Here is a 12,125-nt window from a genome sequence, read left to right as displayed (position 1 = left end):
CTCTATTTCATCACCTTTTAATAATCTTGAAGGTACCACATGATTGCCTGGGAAACAGAAAATTACCACAGTAAAAGTCAGAACCCTGGGGGATCTAAGATGGCGGTGATCTGAGAAGATCACACTGCAGAGCTTCATATCGCAGCAGGAACAGGACAGTCCTTTAACCCACCCAACCCAGGTCATCAGGATTTCTTGGGGTGTTGGAAAGATTGTGGAGCCCCAAGAAACATTTAAAAATTGACTTACCTGTATTTTCAGCTGTCTAGAAATGCCTAAAAAGAGGGGAGGAGCATCTGAGGCCGGGCCTGCAGCAACCTCAGAGCAGATTATTCTCCAGGACCTGGTGAACCAGCTCTCGAAATCTCGCGAGATGATGGGGAAACAGATTGAAGAGAAGTTGGCTCCAGTCTCTCTCATGCTGCAGAAGCATGAGCAGCAGCTGGGAGACCTGGAAAAGAGGATGAATGAGGTGGAGCACAGGGTCACAGTGGTGGAAGCTGATGCCAGTTCATTCAAGGAAGAGATCCAAGCCCTGAAGACACAGGTTCGTAATGTGCGTGACCAAGTGGATAATCTTGAAAACAGGGGCAGGAGAAAAAACATTCGGATCATCAGTCTGACTGAAGGTAAGGAAGGTGAGCGGCGTGCGGAATTTGTTGAAGATTGGCTTCCAAAATTCCTTGACTTGGAGACTGGCATGAGGACTGAAGATAGAGAGGGCACACCGGGTCGCAGCACAGAGGTCGGGTCTGGGTCAATGCCCTCGTATTTTCCTGGTGCGGTTCCATTATTACCGGGATAAGGAGAGAGTCATGGAGGCTTCCAGACTCCAGGGGAAGGATCCAAAGGCCCTAATTTATGAGGGGTCTAAAATCATGTTTTTTCAGGACTTTTCAGCAGCGGTGATCCAGAAATGAAAATCGTACGATGGTGTCAAGAGAAGATTGAAGGAGCTTGGGATTCAGTACTCCCTGAGATATCCGGCAGTGCTTCGGATCACCTTAGATGGATCCATGCATCTCTTTGACACATCGGAGAAGGCAAGACACTTTGTGGACAAACTAACCTAAATTAAACAATTGTGGTATGTATAAATATTGTTGCTTGGGTATGCATTTCTCATTCTGTAAAAGAAATGGAGGAAATCCGGTTGGACCTTTGCTTTTCCCCCTTTTTTTTCCTCTATTGATAATAATTTGGTTCAAACTATGTCTGGCGGTGGTTAAGATGTACATTTTAAATTTCTAAGTTAGGACATACCAAAGGATGGGTGGGGTATTTATTCCCCCCTTTTTTTAAATAAAAGAATGTTTTTTTATTCATATTGATATTCTATGGGGTATTTATACTTTTTAGCTTGTGCTTGCGATGTGGCTCTAGCTGGGAGAAGTGAAAGTGGTTGAGATGGTTAGTTGCCTATTTATGGGCAGTTCGGGATGGGTAGTTGCCCCCTCTGCGCAGGGGGTGAGTTCCCCTACTCAGCACTATTGGTGCTTTACATGTTGGTTTGTTTTCTGGTTTTTGTTGTTTTTTATTTTTAATAATTTTGTATGTTTGTTAAATGTAGTGGTTTTAGTTTATGTAGTTTTTATATTTGGTGGATCATGCGACACTAAGGCTCAGCAGTTTGTGGTTTGGGTTCCTCTTCTCTGGAATTTAAATGTAATTGCAGAAGATTATGGCTAATGATTTGATTAAATGGTGTACCTGGAATATCAAGGGAAGTCACTCACCAATTAAGAGGAAGAAGGTATTCTTGAGTGTTAGAAAGGAGAAGGTGGATATTGCTTTGTTACAGGAGACACATTTGGATGACAAGGAGCATCTGAAATTACAGCAGAATGGCTTTGACCGAGTTTATTTGTCATCATTTAATACCAGAAGTAGGGGAGTGGCTATATTGGTTCAGAAAAATCTCTCATTTTTTTTTTTGTAGATATTTTTATTGAAATTTAACATTTTTGCAAATTTACAAAAATAAACAAAACTCTCAAATACAAACATTGATGTACAATTAAATCATATATACAATAGTCATAATTTAACAAAGAAAAGAGAAAGAAAGAAAACAAAAAAAGAAAAAAGAAACGATAAAAGAAAGAAAAAAAAACTCAACTTTCTACTAATCTAACCTATAACTAACCAGAGTGTATACCTAAGTCTCTTACATGCTCGGAATGTATAAACATCAAATATAATAAAACCCGTATTCGCGCAGGATTCCTCTCCCAAGGGGCCCCGGAGCAGCCCGGTCTGAAATCTTCACTAAATAAAAGCCCTTGTTAGGATAGCCGAAATATCTGCATTTATATAATTCAAAAAGGGCTGCCATATTTTATAAAATAATTCAGTCTTTCGGTGCACCATATTTGTGAGGAAGTCAAGGGGGATATATTCCATAATTAATCTGTGCCAATTTGAAAGTCCAGGGGGGCCCTCAGCCACCCAGTTCACCAAAATATTTTTCCTTGCACAGAAAGAGAGAATAGAAAATAGTCTCTTCCCATGCATATCCAGAGATGAGAGGTTCGAAAAGCCCAAAAGGAGAGATACAGGGTCCACCCTAATTTCCGTTCCTAAAATTTCTGTCAGGGTATTTGCCACTTTAGTCCAGTATCTGCGGATTTTCTGACAAGTCCACAGACAATGTACAAGAGTACCCACCTCTATTTTGCATTTGGGACACATTGGAGATGCTCCTGCCTTAAATTTTGCCAGTCGAGCCGGAGCTATATGGGCCCTATGAAGTATCTTTAGTTGGATAGCCTGAGTTCTGTTACAGATAGCAATTCTTCTAGCATTTTCCCAAATGTCATTCCACATGTCCTCAGAGATTTCTAGCCCCAAGTCCTGCTCCCATGTTTTAAGCAGGTCATCCATGTCTCCTGAGACTCCATCATGTAGCAAATGGTATATAGTACTAACGGAGGATGCCCCCGCTGGTCGTAAGACATTACGTTCTCTGTCTGATTTATAAAGACTATCTATTAATGTAGTCTTCCTCTGTATATAATCTCGAACTTGGAAGTATCGAAAGAGATCCCCATTAGGTATTCCGAATTTCAGACGCAGCTGCTCAAAGGACATCAGGATCCCATCTTTAAATAGGTCCCCTAAGCATGAGATGCCCCTGGATCTCCAGAGTTTAAAGGTGGCATCTGTAATCCCCGGTTGGAATCCCCATGCGCCTACTATTGGTGCATGGGGGGATGTTTTATGTGAGTTACCCTCATTTTGCCGCATTATATTCCAGGCCTTAATTGTGTTTAATATTATGGGATTTTGGTCTGTAATGATTTTCCTCTTATCTGAAAATAAAAGGTTAATAAGTGGGTATTTTACTTGGGAGGCTTCGATATCCAGCCAAATTGATTGTGGATCAGATGAAACCCAATCAGCTATGTAACTTAGTAGGGAGCTTAACTGATATTTCCTAAAGTCTGGGAAGTCCAGTCCTCCCCTTGCCTGTGGAAGCTGTATCTTCTTCAGCTTAATAAGGGGCCGTCTATGATTCCAAATAAAGGAGCCCAACCAGCCATATAATTTACGTAGGGCTAGCCTTGGCAGCATCAGCGGGAGCATTCTCATAGGATATAAGAGACGGGGTAGAACATTCATTTTAATTAATGCTATTCTCCCTAGCCAGGAAATCGGAAGGTCTCTCCATCGCTGGAGGTCCTGCCTTATCCTTTCCATTAATTGTACAAAATTAGCCCTATACAGCTGATCAAATACTGGCGTGATAAAAATACCTAAATATAAGAAGCCCTCCAGGGACCAACGGAAGGGAAAAGGGGAGAAAAATCTCTCATTTAAATTGTTGGAATGTGTTAAAGACATATACGGGAGGTTTGTAATTCTTAAAGCCTTGATAAATGGGGAAGAATATGGCATTTTAAATGTTTATTGTCCCCCAGCTCATCCTCTTCAATTCTTGGTAGATGCTTTTTCTAAACTGATAATTCTCGAGTCTCGGCACATCATTATAGGGGGAGATTTTAACTGCCTCATGGACCCCACAGTAGACAGGTTGCCTAAAGGTCCCTCGATACCCTCTGCACAAACTATTGGGTTTGTGTGGGGAATTAGGATTAGTGGACATCTCGAGGTGTCTCCACCCTACAGGTAGGGATGTCACGTTTTTCTCTAATCCGCACAGATGTCACACGAGGATTGTTTTTTTCTGATCCCTGCGGTAACTCTGGATCTGGTGACATCCTGTACGATTGGTAATATTGCCATCTCTGATCATGCTCCAGTGTACCTCATGGTTAAAGCTAAGGATGTTAGAGTGGATTCAAGGTACTGACGAATGGACCCCTTTATTCTCATGGACAGCAAGTTTGTGGAGTATTTCTCTAGGGAATTTCGGGCATTCCTAGACATCAACATAGGCTTGGTTGATAGCTCATTTGTTCTCTGGGAAACTGCCAAAGCTTATGCCCAGAGGGTTAGTTATTTCATATTCCACAAGTAGGAAATGACAGAAGGATGAGCAGCAACGTCTCCTTGAAGCACGGTTGAAGGCAGCTGAGAAAGCCTATTTTGACAGAACCACGTTGGTCAAACTACAGAGGATAATGGCACTGCGGTCTGCACTAAACTCCATGCTCACGCAGGCGGCAAAGAAGTAGCTGGCTTTTGCAAAGCAAAGGTTATACCAGCATGGTGACAAGCCAGGCAAATATATAGCATACCTTGCCAGAAAGAGAAGTGCCCCACAAAGCATTACAGCGATTAGGGAAGGGTCTGGGAACCTAACATGTGATTCTAAAATGATTAATGTGGCATTCCAGAGATTCTACTCTAAAGTTATATCAGTCTGAGAATTGTGAGGAGGGTCAGGCCAAAATGGAATCCATTTTTAGAGATCTGAAGCTCCCGGGTGTGGGTCCCGAACAACGGTCCTTTCTCAATGCCCCATTATCAGAGCAAGAAGTGCAGGGAGCTGTGAGGCAGCTTCAGAGTGGAAAGGCGCCCGGTCCTGATTGACTTCCCAGTGAATTCTATAAGGAATTTATAAGTATGCTGTCAGGCCCAATGCTGAATATGTTTAATGATTCATACAGTCATGTTTGTCTCCCACCATCTCTGAGAGAGGCCAGTATTTCACTTATCCTTAAAAAAAGGAAAGGATCCGGAAGACTGTGCTTCATACAGGCCCATCTCACTCTGAAATGTGGACTTTAAGATCCTCTCGAAGGCTCTTGCGTTAAGGCTGGAGACTGTGTTACCCTCTATTTTTAAAGAGGATCAGACGGGCTTCATAAAGGGTCGCAGATCCTTCAATAACGTTAGGAGGCTGCTTAACGTAATTCAAGTATGCTGACAGCAGTCAATACAGGGATTTATGATTTCTTTAGATGCAGAGAAGACATTTGACCGAGTTGAGTAGCTGTACCTTTTCTATATTCTAGATCGGTTTGGTCTGGGCGAAGTTTTCATAAGATGGGTAAAGGTACAGTGTACCTCTCGCTGCGGTCATTACCAATGGGGTACGATCAAGCAATTTTAATATTTCTAGGGGCAGCTGGAAGATTTGCAGATGATATTCTAATTTTCTTGACAAATCCAGCAGTTTCAGTGCCTTGCCTGATACAATGCATTCACATGTTTGGCGCTTTTTCAGGGTATAAGATTAATTTTGCTAAATCAGAGGCTATGCCTATGGATGGTCTTACAAAAGAGTTGGCTCTTGAGAGTGACAATAGATTCCCATTTAGGTAATCAAAGGGGGTTTTGTGTATTTGGGCATATTTCTGGATTGGCTGTTCAAAGCCAATTTTACTCAATTACTTGAAAAAATTAAACAGGATCTCCAAAATGGGAGGCACTTCCAGTCTCATGGTTGGGTCGGATAGCGCTTATTAAGATGAATATTCTCCCTCGTTTGCTATACCTTATATGGATGCTCCCCCTGATTTTCAATAAACAAACACTCAGGAGACTGAACAGTTGGTTCAGCTTCTTTATCTGGCACTGTAAACGGCCCCTCATTAAATTAGCCAAACTGCAGTTGCCTCACAGATTGGGTGGAGTAAACCTTCCGGACATTAAAAATGACCAATTAAGCTCGCTTTTGACCTACAGAAGTGATTGGGTTTGTGGGGACCCTCTTTCAATATGGCTAGATATCGAAGCCTCCCAGGCAAAGTGCCCCCTTACCAGTTTGCTGTTTTTGGACAAGGTGAGGACAGTTAGGGAATATTACCATAACCCAATAGTCATCAATACTGTTAAAGCATGGAGGGCAATTCGGCAGAGGGAAGGTAATATAGGCAAAACATCTTTGTTTACACCTTTAGTGGGTATGCCGAGCTTTCAACCAGGTATGATAGATTCAGGATTTAAACATTGGGCAGCTAGGGATATATCTTGCATGGGTGATTTATTTGAGGGAGATGTAATGATGTTCTTCAATCAGTAAGTACGGAAATACGAGTTACCTAATAGAGACCTCTTTCGTTTATTTTTCAAGTTAGGGATTTTATTCAAAAAAAGACCACACTTTTGACTGATCCCTACAAATCTGACATAGAAAGAGGAGTACTAAGGACTAAGAGTACACTCTCTGTCAGTACTCTACATCACCAATGGGCGGTGCCACCTCAGATGAGTCTGATCGACTCTGCAAGATGTGGGAAAGAGAGCTGGGTGTTGAAGTTTCTTCAGAGACATGGGAGGATATTTGGGAGAATGCAAGGAAGATATCAATTTGCAATAGGACCCATGCTTTACAGTTGAAGATTCTCCACAGGGTCCACTTAGCCCCAGACCGTTTGTCAAAATTTAATCCAGGGGTATCTTCAGCATGCCCCAAGTGCAAGGTCTGTACGAGTACTCTTACCCATAGTCTTTGGTCTTATGACAGGCTTCAAATATATTGGAACGCTGTAGTGGGTGCAATGGAGAGGATTTTAGGTGTAGGGGCAGAGAAAGACCCTACTTTGCTCCTTTTGGGCCTACCCATTGTATTTCCTGCAGACTCGCATAAGGCAAAACTTTTCAATATTCTTACATTCTGTGCAAGGAAGAATATCTTGCTAGGTTGGATATCAGAAAACCCCCAGGCCTGTTGGGTTGGTGGAAGATTGTTATGGAGCATATTCCCCTGGACTTTCTCACAAATATGGTACACCACAAAACTGAGAATTTTTACAAGACATGGCAACCCTTTTTGAAATACCTGGACACAGATTTATCTGCTACACTAACAAGAGCTTTTATATAGCTGTAATGATTGTGTTTCACGAGTCTAATATCCAAGGAGGAGGAGCTGTGAATGTATCAGTGTTTTGTTTGGCTGGGTTGAGTTATTACTATTTATTTGTTTGTTGTTAGGTATTTATTTAGTTAGTTAAATAGCTAGTTTAGGTTTTTTTAAATTTTATACTTCTCTATATATGTTTATACATTCGTATAGGAGGGTGGGTTGGGGATTTTTTTTTATTATTTGGGTTTAGTTTTGTACTATTTTTGTACTGGCTTGAATTGCATTGTTTTGTATTTGTTGTAATATTTAAAAATCTATTTTTTCTTAACAAAAATATATTATAAAAAAAAGTCAGAACCTTTCTGAAGTTGCACTGATAAACTTTATTGCATCAAAGTACAGAAAGCATTACAATCCTCCCAAACTAACACCTAACTGTTGAAAATTACCACAGTCACAAGGAGCAAAACAGAAGCACTCACCCTCAGCACACAATACTTTGTAAAACAAGGAAATTTTTTTTAAGTGTAATTCTTATTATTTTTGTAGATGGCCAATTTTCACAAGTAAAGGTCTAATGAACAGCAATTAGATAATGTCTGGATAAATTACTTCAATTGGTTAAAATACCTTGTTCTGTGAATTCAACCATTCTATCTTGCATGTTCATCTGAAATAATTTGTAACCTTTAAACATCCCACCTGACAGCAGTCCCTCAGTATAACACTGGATTGTCAACTTAGATTAATGTGTTTGAATCTCTGAAGTGGGGCTTGAACTCCCAACCTTCAGGCTCAAATATGAAAGCCTTCCCACTTAGTCAAAGCTAACAAGTAAAAGAAGCAATCCTCTGTGACAGGAGAAAAATAAACTTGTTTATGCAGAGAGTTGTTAGAATCTGGAACATTCTTCCTGAGAGTTTGGTGAAAGCTGATTCAATCACCCTTTTCAAAAGAGAATTGGGCAATTATCTGAAAAAAATACAGCGCTACAGGGAAAAGGCAGGGCAATGGGACTGACTAAGTTGCTCTTGCTGAGAGCCTGCATGACACAATGGGATGAATGGTCTCTTCCTATGATTCGTTGATTGTAACTTGAAAGGAGGCACTAATCATAGTCCAGTAAGCAACGTCTTTATCCGGTTTGGCAAGTGTCAAATATTAGGTGTAATAATCACTCATTTTAGTGCACAAAAAAACTGTTTTGATTTACATTACATTTAAAATCATATAAAGGAAACTTGTTTCTGATCAATATCATTGATACCATTACCCAAAATGAACTTTTCTGCAGTAAGTAAACAGTCTGATCCTTTCAGTTAAGTCATAGTTTTATGAACAATTTCAGCTATGCATTAATTGTGTTCTCCTTCATGTGTACACTGTCTGAAGTCAGTATCCTATCTGCAGTGATTTACTATTGCCTTTCATTGTGCACAATTCCCTTTCTTAAGCTCGGGTGCTTGTTGTATTGACACTAGAGCAAGGTTTTCCAATGGCTTCTGCAGAACTTATTCACTGAGTAAAATGACTAACACAATTTTTTTTCTTGCCTGTTGCAGATGAACTTCCGAGCTCCGCACAGTACCAATCTGAGAAGTGAAGGGACCAGCACTCATCACTGACCTCCAAAAGGCAAAGACAGCAAGTGATTGTGCTGTGCTCTGTGAAAAAAGTAATAACTACTTTTCTCCTATTTCAGGATCAGTCCCAATCTTTGGCCTCTCAGCTGAAAATAGTTGGGAGCCCTCCTCACGTTCCAGGCAAGCTACTGCACGAAAGCCACATATCTGGAATGATTACCATAGCATCTGGCTTTGGCTGAGAATAACAACAGCTATTATTAAATGCATAAGTCGACTGGAAGGACCTCACTTCAACTCCCAGCAATTTATACAAAGAGAAAAAGAGAGATTCCTTTTTTATTCTGCGCTGCAGTTATGCTAGAAATCATTGGTCAAAAATTGAGGTTGTATTTTTGATGGATTTGTTCAAATCTTCTGGAAATCTTCTAATTGGGGTTAATTATGGTGCACATTCACAATGCAATCAGACGAACCAGTTTCCCACTGAATGGGATATAAAACAACAGAACACTTATTCTATTCCATTTATTGATTGTATACACACAGTGATTGTTATACCCGAAAGTACAGGATTTGATATGAAATGTTTTACATGTCTGTCATTCATTTCATTTGTCCTGTCAGTGATTTGCTGGTTGTCATAAATGCTCAACTAAGACCTAACATGTTCTCTTTGCATGAAACAAATGTGTACCTAAACATGTTCATTCATCCCTAAAACAGGATGGAGGCCATCCATAATGCTGACCAATTACTTCACACACTCCTTAAATGGGATCCTTTCCACTGAGTTTATGGGTTTCCGTGAACTGTTGAAATCTTGGCTCCTTTTTTACTGGCATTAAAGTTGGATCATCAGTGTTTTCTGGAACTAGAGATGACAGAACAATTATGCATGGTGTGCATGTCACAATGGCATTCAGTGTTCATGATCCAATCCAGCCAGTTGAGTTTCCCCTATCACACAATTAGATCATAGTTGATCTATACCTCAACTCCCAGTGGACCTCTTGATAATTTTAATTCTCAAAAACATCTAACTTGAACATTTCATTGGCACAACATCCAGAATCCTTTGGGGAATGTGAGTTCCACATTTTCATGTTTGAGTGAAAAAAACTCCCTGATTTCATTCCTGAATTTTTTTTAGTCAGAACAAATTCTGCAACATCCATGAAAAGCTATGTTTCCCCCTGCAATGTTTTCTCTCAATAGTAGTCAGAAGCTTACAAGTTCACTAATGAACCTTCACAGGTTCAATAAATGAAAACAAAATAAGAAAGCCCTGATGACCACCACTGAAAAAGAAAACAAAAGCCAACATTCCGATCGACCTTTTCAAGGCCACCAGACATCTCAAAGCTATTTATAACCAATGAAGTATTTTTGATGTTTAGTCACTGTTGTAAAACAGGACACATGGAGTCAATGGATACACAACAAACTAGCGCACACTTCAAAGTGCTAATGGTGCAGATATAATTGATCCAATGGCTTCCTTCTGCAGGGCAACATGAGAGTTTATGAGATGATCTGATTCAGTGATGTGACTGAGGGGTAATGATTCTGAGACATGAGGTATAACTGCTGTTAACTGTATATCAATACTGTTTCCTGCGTTGTCTCCCTAAATTGGAAAACTTCAGCTTTATTTAACCTCATCAATGAGACGTAGGAATAGGGCTCCTGACCCACAGCCCATCCACTCCAACTATTTTTTTCCCCTTTTCTCCATACCTTTACTTGCCTCTTGTCCTGAGCTCACAAATCAGCGGGAACCCAGTGTGCAGACCTTGGTTGTGGAAGAGACTGGGTCCTTACTTTTCTGGGGTGAGCAAATGCCCTGACATTGGAAAAGGCAACTGCTCCATCGGTGGTGGATGGCTTCGGCGAGGTAGGTGCAGCGGTGAAAGATGCTGCCTGAGGACTGGTGACTTCAGTGTTGGTGGGGTCTGGTGTGGATGGTGGCCAAGTGAAGTGGTGGAGGAGGAGGAATGGCAGTGCAGGTGTTGTTGATGGTGATGAGCTGGCTCAGAACTGATGGACTCTCGTTAAGCTATATCTTTCATTTTTATCCTTATTATTCAAAACAGCGCCAAATCGTGATGACAAATGATAGCTTTCCATTATTTACAGTATTCTTACTGTAAAATATACCTGGCAGTAATCCATTCATTCAATTTCTTCCTTTCTCATCATCATAAGGTCCAACAGAAATGCATCCCTTCCTTTCCTTATTTATCTGTATTCATTTCTGGGTATAGACTTCAATATTTATTTTCTTCCACGAGTACTTTAGTGACACCCTCTGAAATGCTGCATCCAGTAAGGATCCCATTCCTTTCTTCCCATTCCTCCATTTCCTTCTCATCTGTTCGTACGATGCAACATTTCATATCAGCATTAACACAAAAGGAAAATATTGTAGATGCCCAAGGTCTGAAATAAAAGGAGAAATCATTGGAAAACATAAAAGCTGAGGCAGCATCTGGAGCAAGAGAGAATTAATGTTTTGAACTGAATAACTCAGTGTTAGGTTTGAAGTTGCAAAGAAGTATTAGCTCAAAATGTTAACTCTGTATCTCCCTCGACAGATGCTGCCAGACCTGCTGAGTTTTTCCAGTAATTTCTGTTTTTGCTTTTGTACCAGAACCTCTGACATGTCCTCCTTTTTCTGCTGCTGAGAACGCCCCCACTACCATGATTAATAGTGGGCCTTGACGGTCTTTAACCTAGCTCCTGCACTTCCGCTATCAACCGTCCCCCTCCCCTCTCACAATTGAGCTAATGTTCCCCTTGCTGTCACCTTCCATTCCAACAACATCTATATTCAACAGATCATTTAATGTCACTTCCAGCACAATGTCACTATTAAACACATCTTCCCACCCCTTTGTCAGCATTTTGAAGGGGCCATTCCTTCCACATCACTCTGGCCCACTCCTCTGTCTTTCCTCACAACTTGTTGCTTTCCCACAGTATCTTGCCATGAAATGAAAGTAGATGTAACATTTATCCTTTTGCCTCCCCTATCCACCCCCCCCCCATCACCCCCAGGCCTCAAGTACTCCTTCCACATAAAGCATTGATTTACATGTACCTCTTCACTGTTCACAATGTTGTCTGTCTACAATGGGAAGACCAAATACAGAAGTGTCTTTTTGCTTTGCAGAGGAGCAGTGTGTAAGCTAAGCTTCCAGTGGTGTGTCATTTTACTTCTGCGCCTTGCTCTCATGTTAATGTCTCCATCTCGTCCTGATGCTCCCAGTTAGCATTGAACAAACACAGTGGCCAGGATGTCAGTGCTTGCCCCCAAATGATTC

Source organism: Hemiscyllium ocellatum, chromosome 13 (assembly GCF_020745735.1).
Source record: "Hemiscyllium ocellatum isolate sHemOce1 chromosome 13, sHemOce1.pat.X.cur, whole genome shotgun sequence".
Taxonomy (NCBI): domain Eukaryota; kingdom Metazoa; phylum Chordata; class Chondrichthyes; order Orectolobiformes; family Hemiscylliidae; genus Hemiscyllium; species Hemiscyllium ocellatum.
This window is presented reverse-complemented; position numbering follows the sequence as displayed.